Source organism: Arachis stenosperma, chromosome 1, assembly GCF_014773155.1.
Source record: "Arachis stenosperma cultivar V10309 chromosome 1, arast.V10309.gnm1.PFL2, whole genome shotgun sequence".
NCBI lineage: Eukaryota > Viridiplantae > Streptophyta > Magnoliopsida > Fabales > Fabaceae > Arachis > Arachis stenosperma.
The window spans coordinates 59,537,477-59,550,028 of NC_080377.1; the positions used below are offsets into that span (position 1 = coordinate 59,537,477).

Genomic DNA, 12,552 nt, shown 5'->3' on the forward strand with positions numbered 1-12,552 from the left:
GCTCAATTATGCAGTAGGAAAATCCAAGAGATCTTAAATGGAGATTGAGACAGAAATTCCTCAATTCTTCACACTCAAGACTCAAACAAGAAAAGTAAAAAGTGCTCAAGCAAGAACAAGGAAGAAGAGAGATCAATTCTCCTTCCCAATTCTCTCAGATCTCAGTTCAAAGCTCTCAGAGAAAAATGAAAATTCAAAAGGCAAAAATTCCAAAATCAAAAGAAAAGTCCTAATTACATCAAACTATCTCCTATTTATACACTTTCTATTCTTGGATTTTGGAATTTGGATGGGCTTTTGATTTGGTGAAGAAATGAATTAAATTGGATTTTTAATCCAATTTTCAGCCCATGAGAAAGTAGCTTCCAGGAGGTTGCCCTGCCCTTGTGGAGGGCAGAGCAGGGAAATTGTGTGATGAAGCCTCGTGCGTGCTTGTGCTGCGTGTGTAGCATCAGGATGCTGCCCTGCCCTTGTGGAAGGCAGGCAGTGTTGCCATGGTGCGCCTTGCCTTGCTGCCCGTGCGTCCATGTTGCGTGCCAAGTGTTCAAGCCCGTGCCAATTTGTGCGCTGGCCGTGCACCAAGAAATGCTGCCCTGCACTTGTGGCGGGCAGGGCAATGTTGCCAATGGGTGAGGTTCCAAGTTCGAAACTTGGTGGAGGCACACGCTGCCCCTTTTTTCCTTGGTTTTCTTGGCACCAAAGTAACGCCTAGTTCCTTGCTTCCTCATGGTGCTGTGTTCGATTCTTGGAGATTGAAAACGAGCCAAGTTTTGCTTGTTTTCCTTGTATTTGAGCGCTACTCCTTTCCTCCTTGTTCTTGGGTTCGAAACCCATAGGAAGCACTAGAAAGCAATTTTCTTTGAATTATTTTTCATGAAAGCCCGATATTGCTCTTGAGGAGGGCAGGGCAGAGTTTTTGCTTCCTTTGGTCCTTGGCATAGAATTGTGCTCCTCTCTTATTGTGGGCAGGCAGTGATGCTTTTAAGGCTTGGTTCATTATGCTACTCTCCTGGAGGGCAATGTGCTCTTGTGGAGGGCAGTGTTTGCTTCCTCCTTCTATGTTGCACCACACTTCTCATCTCTTGGCCACACTTCTTAAGCCACGTTTTTCTACTTTTCTTCCTTTCTTCACCTACAAGAAACCAAAACAACCAATCAAATTATCTCTAAACTCATAAGGTTTATAATTCATTAAAAATCAATAAATTTTAGCTCAAACCTCATGATTTAGCATCAATTTAATGGTGGTTGTTTGATTTAAAGAAGTTATGCATTTTCATTCCAAATTACTTACTTAGGATGCAAGAAAGTGCATAAAGACTAGTGAAACAAGTGAAATTAGCTTGAAAAATGGGTATATGATGACTTGTCATCACAACACCAAACTTAAATCTTGTTTGTCCCCAAGCAAGCATCAAAACTAAGAGAAAATGAATTGAACAAGAAGAGCAAACATATCCTTATTAGGCATATAGCAGAACTTGATTCATGGAGTTTTTATGCAGACAATGATAACTAAGTTATTGTTTGCTGTTACATAATATACACTTTTCCTCAAAGGCTTACTAAGCTTGCTGTTGTAAGGTTTACTCTTTACTTGCTCCCTTGCTAACTTTTCTTTTCTCATTTTGCTTAACAAGCTTATTACTCTTTGAAGGCTTGGTGTCAAATGTTGTAGTAGCCTTTGGCTTTATTTTTACTCAACATTTCTCCACCACAGACACATGGCTCACTATTTCCTCCTAGGATCATTGATGCCCAGTATCTCTTTGGATAACTAAATATTCTGTATCTAGGTTGCTCTTTATTGTGGACTTTCAATTGGCCATCCCAAATCAGTTGATCTAAGTGGCCAGGTTTTGAAATACCCCTTAGAATTTACTTGTCCAAGCATATCCTAGTACAAGAACACCACAGGCATGTGTCCTAGGGTCCAAGCTATTGGTGTCCAGCCTTTATTCTTTGTTTTTCTTGCCACATTGGCTTTTTCTTCTTCCTTTTCTTTCTGTTTTATTTTGTTCTCAAGGGATTTTTTTTCTTTCTTTACTGATAGGAACCTTTATGACAGCAAGCTAGCTCACACTTCAATGAAAATGATACTATGCAGCAATTATTTCATGAGTTATGCATTTAATCAGACACATATACCACCATTAACTTCCATTCTAACTTATGCAACATTGGATATTTACTTTCTAATTCAAGCAATTCTCTTTTATTCAAGCATATGAGAAACAAAACAAAATTTAAGCTGAGTAATGAATGACAAGCATCATGCAGATAAGCATACTTGACAAACAATTCCACTTGCAACTAGATAAACACTTTAGCAGGACATACAAGGGTTCCCAAATTAAAATGCTTCTTCAGCAACAAGGGTTAAGTGTAGATACAACCTTTTGGGTTGCAGCTTCTCATTTTTCCTCTTGTTGTATCCCTTTTGAGTTATAATGCAAATTGTCTTCAAATGTTGGCTAATTTCCTGCATAATTCTCAAAAGTTGCTTGCTTCTCAAGCCCTTAAGTGCATGGTTAGTATGCATAATTTGAGTGTAGCTCTTGGATTTATTTTGGTGTGGGAACACCAAACTTAATTGCTTGCCACTGCCTCTGATGCAACAAGTTAACCATATGTGAAACCTTGTGTCCTTGCTAAAGGTTATGGAATTAAAGCTAAAAAGTAGTTAAATAGTTGAATAATTTGTCTGATTGCTTGGAGCTAGCATTGTGCAGGAAGTGAGAATGTTCTTTTAAATGAGATTTTGGTGGAACACCAAACTTAGAATCCTTCATTCTCCCTTAAATTGTTTTGGTGTGCAACACCAAACTTAGGTCCTTGCATTACAGACCAATTATTCAACCTTCTTATTGAAATAAGCTAGAAAAAAGGAAACTACCTCAGGTTGGGTTGCCTCCCAACAAGCGCTTCTTTATTGTCATTAGCTTGACATCCTCCATTCTTTGATCATGGAGGCTGAAAATCATAGTGCCTCAGCTTTTCACCTCTTATTGTGAACTTCCTTCCAGTTTCCTCTTTGATGATCTCTAGGTGTTCAAGTGAAAGGACCCGGTTTATAGTGTAGTATTCAGATAATTGTGGAGACACCTTCATTGGTTGGGTGTTTAACACCACTTTATCCCCTGGTGAAAAGCCTTCAGTAGGGATCTTCTTATTTCTCCACCCTCTTGGCCTCTTCTTCTTTTCTTTCTCAAGAGATACTCCCTGCCTTGGTGGTTCTTTATCTGGGATGCTGAATTTCTCATCTGGGGGTTTTGGATCTAGTTCCTCCTTGACTTCTTTGGTTTGTTGCACCATTTCTACTGCTTTCAAGCATGGATTTAGAAGTCTTGGAGTTAACTCATTGACTGCCTCCTTCAAACTTTGATCTCTGGCCTTATCCTTCATAAAATCTTCTTCTTGAATGGGTTCATGCAAGGTTTTAAAAACATGGAATGCTAGATGCTCATCATGCACTCTCAACAACAATTCTCCTTTTTCCACATCTATCAATGCTCTACCCGTAGCTAGGAAAGGCCTTCCCAGGATGATGGGAGTGTCAGGGTCCTTTTCTATATCTGAGATAACAAAGTCAGTAGGGAGAAAGAATTTTCCCATTTTTACTAACACATTCTCCACAACTCCCAGTGCTTGCTTAGTGGATTTGTCAGCCGTTTGGAGAACTATTCGTGTGGACTTTTCATGTAGTTACGGAGGGTTTCCCATTTTCCTTGACTGATTCCTAATAGACTTAGAGCGTGTTTAGCTTTGTTTTTTGGATAGAGAATCTGGCCGAAAATTTCTTGGCCAAGTCGTCAAAACTCGAGATGGACCTAGGAGGTAGATTGTGAAACCATCTAATTGCCGTTTTTGTCAAAGTAGTCGGAAAGGCTTTGTAACGAACTGCATCTGATGCATCGGTGAGGTACATTCTACTTCTGAAATTGCTGAGATGATGGCCGGGATCTGTAGTGCCGTCGTATAAGGTCATATCTGGGAGTTTAAAGTCTTTTGGTATTTTGGTCTTCATGATCTCCTTGGTGAATGGATCTTGTTCCCTGCGGGAGCTATCCTCAGGAGGGGATCGGTTAGTTTAGGTCTTGATATCGGCTTCAAGTTTTAGGATTTTGTCCTCCAATTCCTGGCGTCGCCTTATTTCCCTCTATAGATCTTTCTTGGCCTCTCCTTGATGTAGGGCTTCTTCTTCAAGTTGTTTTAAACGGTCTGAAGTGCATCCATGGCTCCCGCGTATGGAGAGTTCTTCTTGTTGTTAAGTTGGGAAGTATCTTTTGGTGTGGCATTGGTGCACGAAATTGTGATCACTACAACTTCGCACAACTAACCAGCAAGTGCACTGGGTCGTCCAAGTAATACCTTACGCGAGTAAGGGTCGATCCCACGGAGATTGGTGGTATGAAGCAAGCTATGGTCATCTTGTAAATCTCAGTCAGGCAGACTCAAATGTATAATGGTGATGAACGAAAATAACATAAAGATAAAGATAGAGATACTTATGTAATTCATTGGTAGGAACTTCAGATAAGCGCATGAAGATGCCTTCCCTTCCGTCTCTCTGCTTTCCTACTGTCTTCATCCAATCCTTCTTACTCCTTTCCATGGCAAGCTCGTGTAGGGTTTCACTGTTGTCAGCAACTACCTCCCATCCGCGCAGTGAAAGCTAATGCTCTTACACTCTGTCACAGTGCGGCCAATCACCGGTTTGGTTCCCTCCCCTACCGGAATAGAATAACTCTTTTGCGTCTGTCACTAACGCCCAGTAGGTTACAGGTTTGAAGCACGTCACAGTCATTCAATCATTGAATCCTACTCAGAATACCACAGACAAGGTTTAGACCTTCCGGATTCTCTTGAATGCCGCCATCAGGTCCTGCCTATACCACGAAGATTCCGATTAAAGAATCCAAGAGATATTTACTAAGCCTCAGATGCTTGTAGAACAAGAATGGTTGTCAGTCACCTTGTTCATGAGTGAGAATGATGATGAGTGTCACGGATCATCACATTCATCAAGTTGAAGAACAAGTGATATCTTAGAACAAGAACAAGCGGAATTGAATGGAAGAACAATAGTAATTGCATTAATACTCGAGGTACAGCAGAGCTCCACACCTTAATCTATGGTGTGTAGAAACTCCACCGTTGAAAATACATAAGCATAAGGTCTAGGCATGGCCGAATGGCCAGCCTCCCAATGATCTAAGATAGCATAAAACTCAAAGATAGCTACCAAGATGTCAAATACAATAGTACAAGGTCCTACTTATAGAAAACTAGTAGCCTAAGGTGTACAGAAATGAGTAAATGACATAAAATCCACTTCCGGGCCCACTTGGTGTGTGCTTGGGCTGAGCAATGAAGGAATTTCGTGTAGAGACTTTTTCTGGAGTTAAACGCCAGCTTTTATGCCAGTTTGGGCGTTTAACTCCAAGTTTTATGCCAGTTCCGGCGTTTAACGCTGGAATTTCTGTAGGTGACTTTGAACGCCGGTTTGGGCCTTCAAATCTTGGGCAAAGTATGGACTATTATATATTGCTGGAAAGCCCAGGATGTCTACTTTCCAACGCCGTTGAGAGCGCGCCAATTGGGCTTCTGTAGCTCCAGAAAATCCACTTCGAGTGCAGGGAGGTCAGAATCCAACAGCATCTGCAGTCCTTTTCAGTCTCTGAATCAGATTTTTGCTCAGGTCCCTCAATTTCAGCCAGAAAATACCTGAAATCACAGAAAAACACACAAACTCATAGTAAAGTCCAGAAAAGTGAATTTTAACTAAAAACTAATAAAAATATAATAAAAACTAAACTAAAACTACCAAAAACATACTAAAAACAATGCCAAAAAGCGTACAAATTTTCCGCTCATCACAACACCAAACTTAAATTGTTGCTTGTCCCCAAGCAACTGAAAATCAAATAAGATAAAAAGAAGAGAATATACTATAGACTCCAAATTATCAATGAAACATAGCTCCAAATTAGATGAGCGGGACTAGTAGCTTTTTGCCTCCAAACAGTTTTGGCATCTCACTTTATCCTCTGAGGTTCAGAATGATTGGCTTCTTTAGGAACTCAGAATCCAGATAGTGTTATTGATTCTCTTAGTTAAGTATGATGATTCTTGAACACAGCTACTTTATGAGTCTTGGCCGTGGCCCAAAGCACTCTGTCTTCCAGTATTACCACCGGATACATACATGCCACAGACACATAATTGGGTGAACCTTTTCAGATTGTGACTTAGCTTTGCTAAAGTCCCCAATTAGAGGTGTCCAGGGTTCTTAAGCACACTCTTATTGCCTTGGATCACAACTTTATTTCTTCTTTTTCTTTCTCTCTCCCCTTTTTTCGTTTTTTTCCTTTTCTTTTTTTTTTTTTTTTTTGTATTCACTGCTTTTTCTTGCTTCAAGAATCATTTTTATGATTTTTCAGATCCTCAGTAACATGTCTCCTTTTTCATCATTCTTTCAAGAGCCAACAATTTTAACATTCATGAACCACAAATTCAAAAGACATATGCACTGTTCAAGCATACATTCAGAAAACAAAAGTGTTGCCACCACATCAAACTAATTAAGCTAGTTTTAAAGATGAATTTGAAATCCTGTACTTCTTGTTCTTTTGTGATAAAAACAGTTTTCATTTAAGAAAGGTGATGGATTCATATTCATAGCTTTAAGGCATAGACACTAAGACACTAATGATCATAAGACACAAACATGGATAAACATAAAGCACTAAAATTCGAAAAACAGAAGAATAAAGAACAAGGAGATTAAAGAACGGGTCCACCTTAGTGATGGCGGCTCTTTTCTTCTTCTTGAAGATCCTATGGAGTGCTTGAGCTCCTCAATGTCTCTTCCTTGTCTTTGTTGCTCCTCTCTCATGATTTTTTTGATCTTCTCTAATTTCATGGAGAATGATGGAGTGTTCTTGATGCTCCACCCTTAGTTGTCCCATGTTGGAACTTAATTCTCCTAGGGAGGTGTTCAGTTGCTCCCAATAGTCTTGTGGAGGAAAGTGCATCCCTTGAGGTATCTTAGGGATCTCTTGATGAGAGGGGTCTCTTGTTTGCTCCATCTTCTTCTTAGTGATGGGCTTGAGGTCATGCCTTCTCAGTTGAACCGGCTTTGGATGCCATAAATGGTTATGGAAAAACAAAAAGCAATGCTTTTACCACACCAAACTTAAAAGGTTTGCTCGTCCTCGAGCAAAGAAGAAAGAAGAGAGTAGAAGAAGAAGAAATGGAGGAGAGGGAGATGGCTTTGTGGTTAGGCCAAAGAGGGGAAGAAGTGGTGTTTTATGAAGGATGGATGTGAGTGGTGAAGAGAAAGAGATGTTGAGGTGATTGATGAATGGGTGAAGAAGAAGAGAGAGTGGTGGGGTTGTTTGGGGATCCTGTGGGGTCCACAGATCCTTAGGTGTCAAGGAAAAGTCATCCCTGCACCAAATAGCATCAAAATCCACGTTTTGAGCCATTTCTGGCGTTAAACGCCGGGCTGGTGCCCATTCCTGGCGTTTAACGCCAGGTTCTTGCCCTTTCCTGGCGTTTAACGCCAGTCTGGTGCCCCTTTCTGGCGTTAAACGCCCAGAATGGTGCCAGACTGGGCGTTAAACGCCCAACTGCTAGCCTCACTGGCGTTTAAACGCCAGTGAGTTCTTCCTCCAGGGTGTGCTGTTTTTCTTCCTGTTTTTCATTCTGTTTTTGCTTTTTCAATGGATTTTGTGACTTCTTATGATCATCAACCTACAAAAAACATAAAATAACAAAAGAAAATAGTCAAAATATAACATTGGGTTGCCTCCCAACAAGCGCTTCTTTAATGTCATTAGCTTGACAGAGGACTCTCATGGAGCCTCACAGATACTCAGAGCAATGTGGGAACCTCCCAACACCAAACTTAGAGTTTGAATGTGGGGGTTCAACACCAAACTTAGAGTTTGGTTGTGGCCTCCCAACACCAAACTTAGAGTTTGACTGTGGGGGCTCTGTTTGTCTCTGATTTGAGAGAAGCTCTTCATGCTTCTTCTCCATGGTGACAGAGGGATATCCTTGAGCCTTAAACACCAAGGATTTTTCATTCACTTGAATGATCAACTCTCCTCTATCAACATCAATTACAGCCCTTGCTGTGGCTAGGAAAGGTCTGCTAAGGATGATGGATTCATCCATGCACTTCCTAGGATCTTGTCTCCTTTGAGGTAATTTCTGCCTAGACAAGTCATCCAGTTCTTTGGTGAGCAAGGGAGGTTCATCTTCCCAAGTCTCATTTCCAAATAACTTGTCATTTAGCTTCATGATTGCTCCAAGGTATTTAGCAACTTGCTCTTTAGTGACATACTCATCCTCTTCAGAGGGAGAATACTCATCAGAGCTCATGAAAGGCAGAAGTAAGTCCAATGGAATCTTTATGGTCTCATTTTGAGCCTCAGATTCCCATGGTTCCTCATTGAGGAACTCAGAGGAGATTGGTACACGCCCATTGAGGTCTTCCTCAGTGGCGTCCTCCTCCTCTCTTTCCTCTCCATATTCGGCCATGCTTATGGCTTTGCACTCTCCTTTTGGATTTTCTTCTGTATTACTTGGGAGAGTACTAGGAGGGAGTTCAGTAACTTTCTTACTCAGCTGACCCACTTGTCCTTCCAAATTCCTAATGGAGGACCTTGTTTCAGTCATGAAACTTTGAGTGATCTTTATTAGATCAGAGACCATTGTTGCTAAGTCAGAAGTATTCTGCTTAGAACTCTCTGTCTGTTGCTGAGAAGATGATGGAAAAGGCTTGCCATTGCTAAACCTGTTTCTTCCACCATTATTGTTATTGAAACCTTGTTGAGGTCTCTCTTGATTCTTCCATGAAAAATTTGGGTGATTTCTCCATGAAGAATTATAGGTATTTCCATAGGGTTCTCCTAGGTAATTCACCTCTTCCATTGAAGGGTTCTCAGGATCATAAGCTTCTTCCTCAGATGAAGCATCCTTAGTACTGTTTGGTGCATTTTGCATTCCAGACAGACTTTGAGAAATCAAATTGACTTGTTGAGTCAATATTTTATTCTGAGCCAAAATGGCGTTCAGAGTGTCAATCTCAAGAACTCCTTTCTTCTGATTTATCCCATTGTTCACAGGATTCCTTTCAGAAGTGTACATGAATTGGTTATTTGCAACCATCTCAATTAGCTCTTGAGCCTCTGTAGGCGTCTTCTTCAGATGAAGAGATCCTCCAGCAGAGCTATCCAAAGACATCTTGGATAGTTCAGAAAGACCATCATAGAAAATACCTATGATGCTCCATTCAGAAAGCATGTCTGAGGGACATTTTCTGATTAATTGTTTGTATCTTTCCCAAGCTTCATAGAGGGATTCTCCATCCTTCTGTCTGAAGGTTTGGACTTCCACTCTAAGCTTACTCCATCTTTGTGGTGGAAAGAACTTTGCCAAGAAGGCATTGACTAGCTTTTCCCAAGAGTCCAGGCTTTCTTTAGGTTGTGAGTCCAACCATATTCTAGCTCTGTCTCTTACAGCAAAAGGGAATAGCATCAGTCTATAGACCTCAGGGTCAACCCCATTAGTCTTGACTGTGTCACAGATTTGCAAGAATTCAGCTAAGAACTGATGAGGATCTTCCATTGGAAGTCCATGGAACTTGCAATTCTGTTGCATTAGAGAAACTAATTGAGGCTTAAGCTCAAAGTTGTTTGCTCCAATGGCAGGGATAGAGATGCTTCTCCCATAAAAATCAGGAGTAGGTGCAGTAAAGTCACCCAGCACCTTCCTTGCATTGTTTGCATTATTGTTGTTTTCGGCTGCCATGTCTTCTTCTTCTTTGAAGAATTCGGTCAGGTCCTCTAAAGAGAGTTGTGCTTTGGCTTCTCTTAGCTTTCTCTTCAAGGTCCTTTCGGGTTCAGGGTCAGCTTCAACAAGAATGCCTTTGTCTTTGTTCCTGCTCATATGAAAGAGAAGAAAACAAGAAAATATGGAATCCTTTATGTCACAGTATAGAGATTCCTTGAGGTGTCAGAGGAAAAGAAAAGTAGAAGACATAAGTAGAAAATTCGAACTTATCAAAGAAGATGGAGTTCGAATTTTGCATTAAGAGATAGTGTTAGTCCAAAAGTAGAAGGATGTGAGAAGAAGGGAAGTAATTTTCGAAAATTAAGTAAAAGATTTTGAAAACATTTTGAAAAACACTTAATTGATTTTCGAAAAACAAAAGTGGGAAAGAAGTAAAGTGATTTTTGAAAAAGATTTTGAAATTAGAAATTAAAAAGATTTGATTGAAAACTATTTTAAAAAAGATGTGATTAAAAAGATTTGATTGAAAAGTTATGGTTTTAAAAAGATGTGATTGAGAAGATATGATTTGAAAACAATTTTAAAAGATATGATTTGAAAACAATTTGAAAAGATGTGATTTTGAAAATTAATGACTTGCCTAACAAGAAAAGATATGATTCAAACATAAAACCTTCCTTAACAGAAAAGGCAAAAAATGTTCAATCAAATCATTAATTGTTAGTAAGTATCTTTGAAAAAGGAAAGAAATTGATTTTGAAAACATTTGATTGAAAAGATATGATTTGAAAAAGATTTGATTTTGAAAAACTTTGAAAACTTGAAAAAAATTGATTTTGAAAACAAAATCTTCCCCCTAGCACCATCCTGGCGTTAAACGCCCAGAATGGTATCCATTCTGGCGTTTAACGCCCAAAATGCTACCTCTTTGGGCGTTAAACGCCCAACCAGGTACCCTGGCTGGCGTTTAAACGCCAGTCTGCCTTCTTCACTGGGCATTTTTGAATGCTCAGCTTTTTCTGTGTAATTCCTCTGCAGTATGTTCTGAATCTTCAATTCTTTGTATCATTGACTTGAAAAGACACAAATTAAAAATATTTTTGGATTTTTAATAATCAAAATGCAACAGGAATTAATTAACAATGCATGCAAGACACCAAACTTAGTAGTTTGTATACTACTGACACTAACAATATGAGAATGCATATGAGACACAGAAAATACTTCAAGTCAATAGAATTCAAAGATCAAAACAAAGGAATATATGCATGGATTCGAAAAATATAACAAAAACATGCATTTGACACCAAACTTAAGATGAGACTCTAGACTCAAACAAGAAATATTTTTGGATTTTATGGTTTTGCAAATTTTTTTTTATTTTTCGAAAATTAAGTGAAAAAAAAAGTATCAAAATTCTTAATGAGAATTCCAGGAATCAGTGCAATGCTAGTCTAAGACTCCGGTCCAGGAATTAGACATGGCTTCACAGCCAGCCAAGCTTTCAAAGAAAGCTCCGGTCCAAAACACTAGACATGACCAAAGGTCAGCCAAGCCTTAGCAAATCACTGCTCCAAAAGCAAGATTGATACGAAATCAACAAGCTCTTGTGGTGATAAGTTGAAACCTCGGTCCAATCAGATTAGACATGGCTTCTCAGCCAGCCAGATTTCAACAAATCATCATGAAACTCTAGAATTCATCTTCAAGAATTTCGAAAAAAAATACCTAATCTAAGCAACAAGATGAACCGTCAGTTGTCCAGCCTGAACAATCCCGGGCAATAACACCAAAAATTTGATGTTGCTGCCGGATCTTGGCACTGATGTTACCAAAGACTTGCTCAAAACTAGAACAATCCCCGGCAACGGCGCCAAAAACTTGGTGCACGAAATTGTGATCACTACAACTTCGCACAACTAACCAGCAAGTGCACTGGGTCGTCCAAGTAATACCTTACGCGAGTAAGGGTCGATCCCACGGAGATTGGTGGTATGAAGCAAGCTATGGTCATCTTGTAAATCTCAGTCAGGCAGACTCAAATGTATAATGGTGATGAACGAAAATAACATAAAGATAAAGATAGAGATACTTATGTAATTCATTGGTAGGAACTTCAGATAAGCGCATGAAGATGCCTTCCCTTCCGTCTCTCTGCTTTCCTACTGTCTTCATCCAATCCTTCTTACTCCTTTCCATGGCAAGCTCGTGTAGGGTTTCACTGTTGTCAGCAGCTACCTCCCATCCGCACAGTGAAAGCTAATGCTCTTACACTCTGTCACAGTGCGGCCAATCACCGGTTTGGTTCCTTCCCCTACCGGAATAGAATAACTCTTTTGCGTCTGTCACTAACGCCCAGTAGGTTACAGGTTTGAAGCACGTCACAGTCATTCAATCATTGAATCCTACTCAGAATACCACAGACAAGGTTTAGACCTTCCGGATTCTCTTGAATGCCGCCATCAGGTCCTGCCTATACCACGAAGATTCCGATTAAAGAATCCAAGAGATATTCACTAAGCCTCAGATGCTTGTAGAACAAGAATGGTTGTCAGTCACCTTGTTCATGAGTGAGAATGATGATGAGTGTCACGGATCATCACATTCATCAAGTTGAAGAACAAGTGATATCTTAGAACAAGAACAAGCGGAATTGAATGGAAGAACAATAGTAATTGCATTAATACTCGAGGTACAGCAGAGCTCCACACCTTAATCTATGGTGTGTAGAAACTCCACCGTTGAAAA

At 39.9% G+C, this 12,552-nt stretch overlaps 1 non-coding gene across 1 annotated transcript; it reads left to right on the forward strand.

Annotated features, from left to right (window-relative positions):
• The first annotated feature begins 9,309 nt into the window (after positions 1-9,309).
• On the forward strand, positions 9,310-9,417 carry LOC130949070 (small nucleolar RNA R71). Its single transcript, XR_009073322.1, has one exon. It is a non-coding gene; the product is annotated as a small nucleolar RNA R71 (small nucleolar RNA).
• Positions 9,418-12,552: the final 3,135 nt, after the last annotated feature.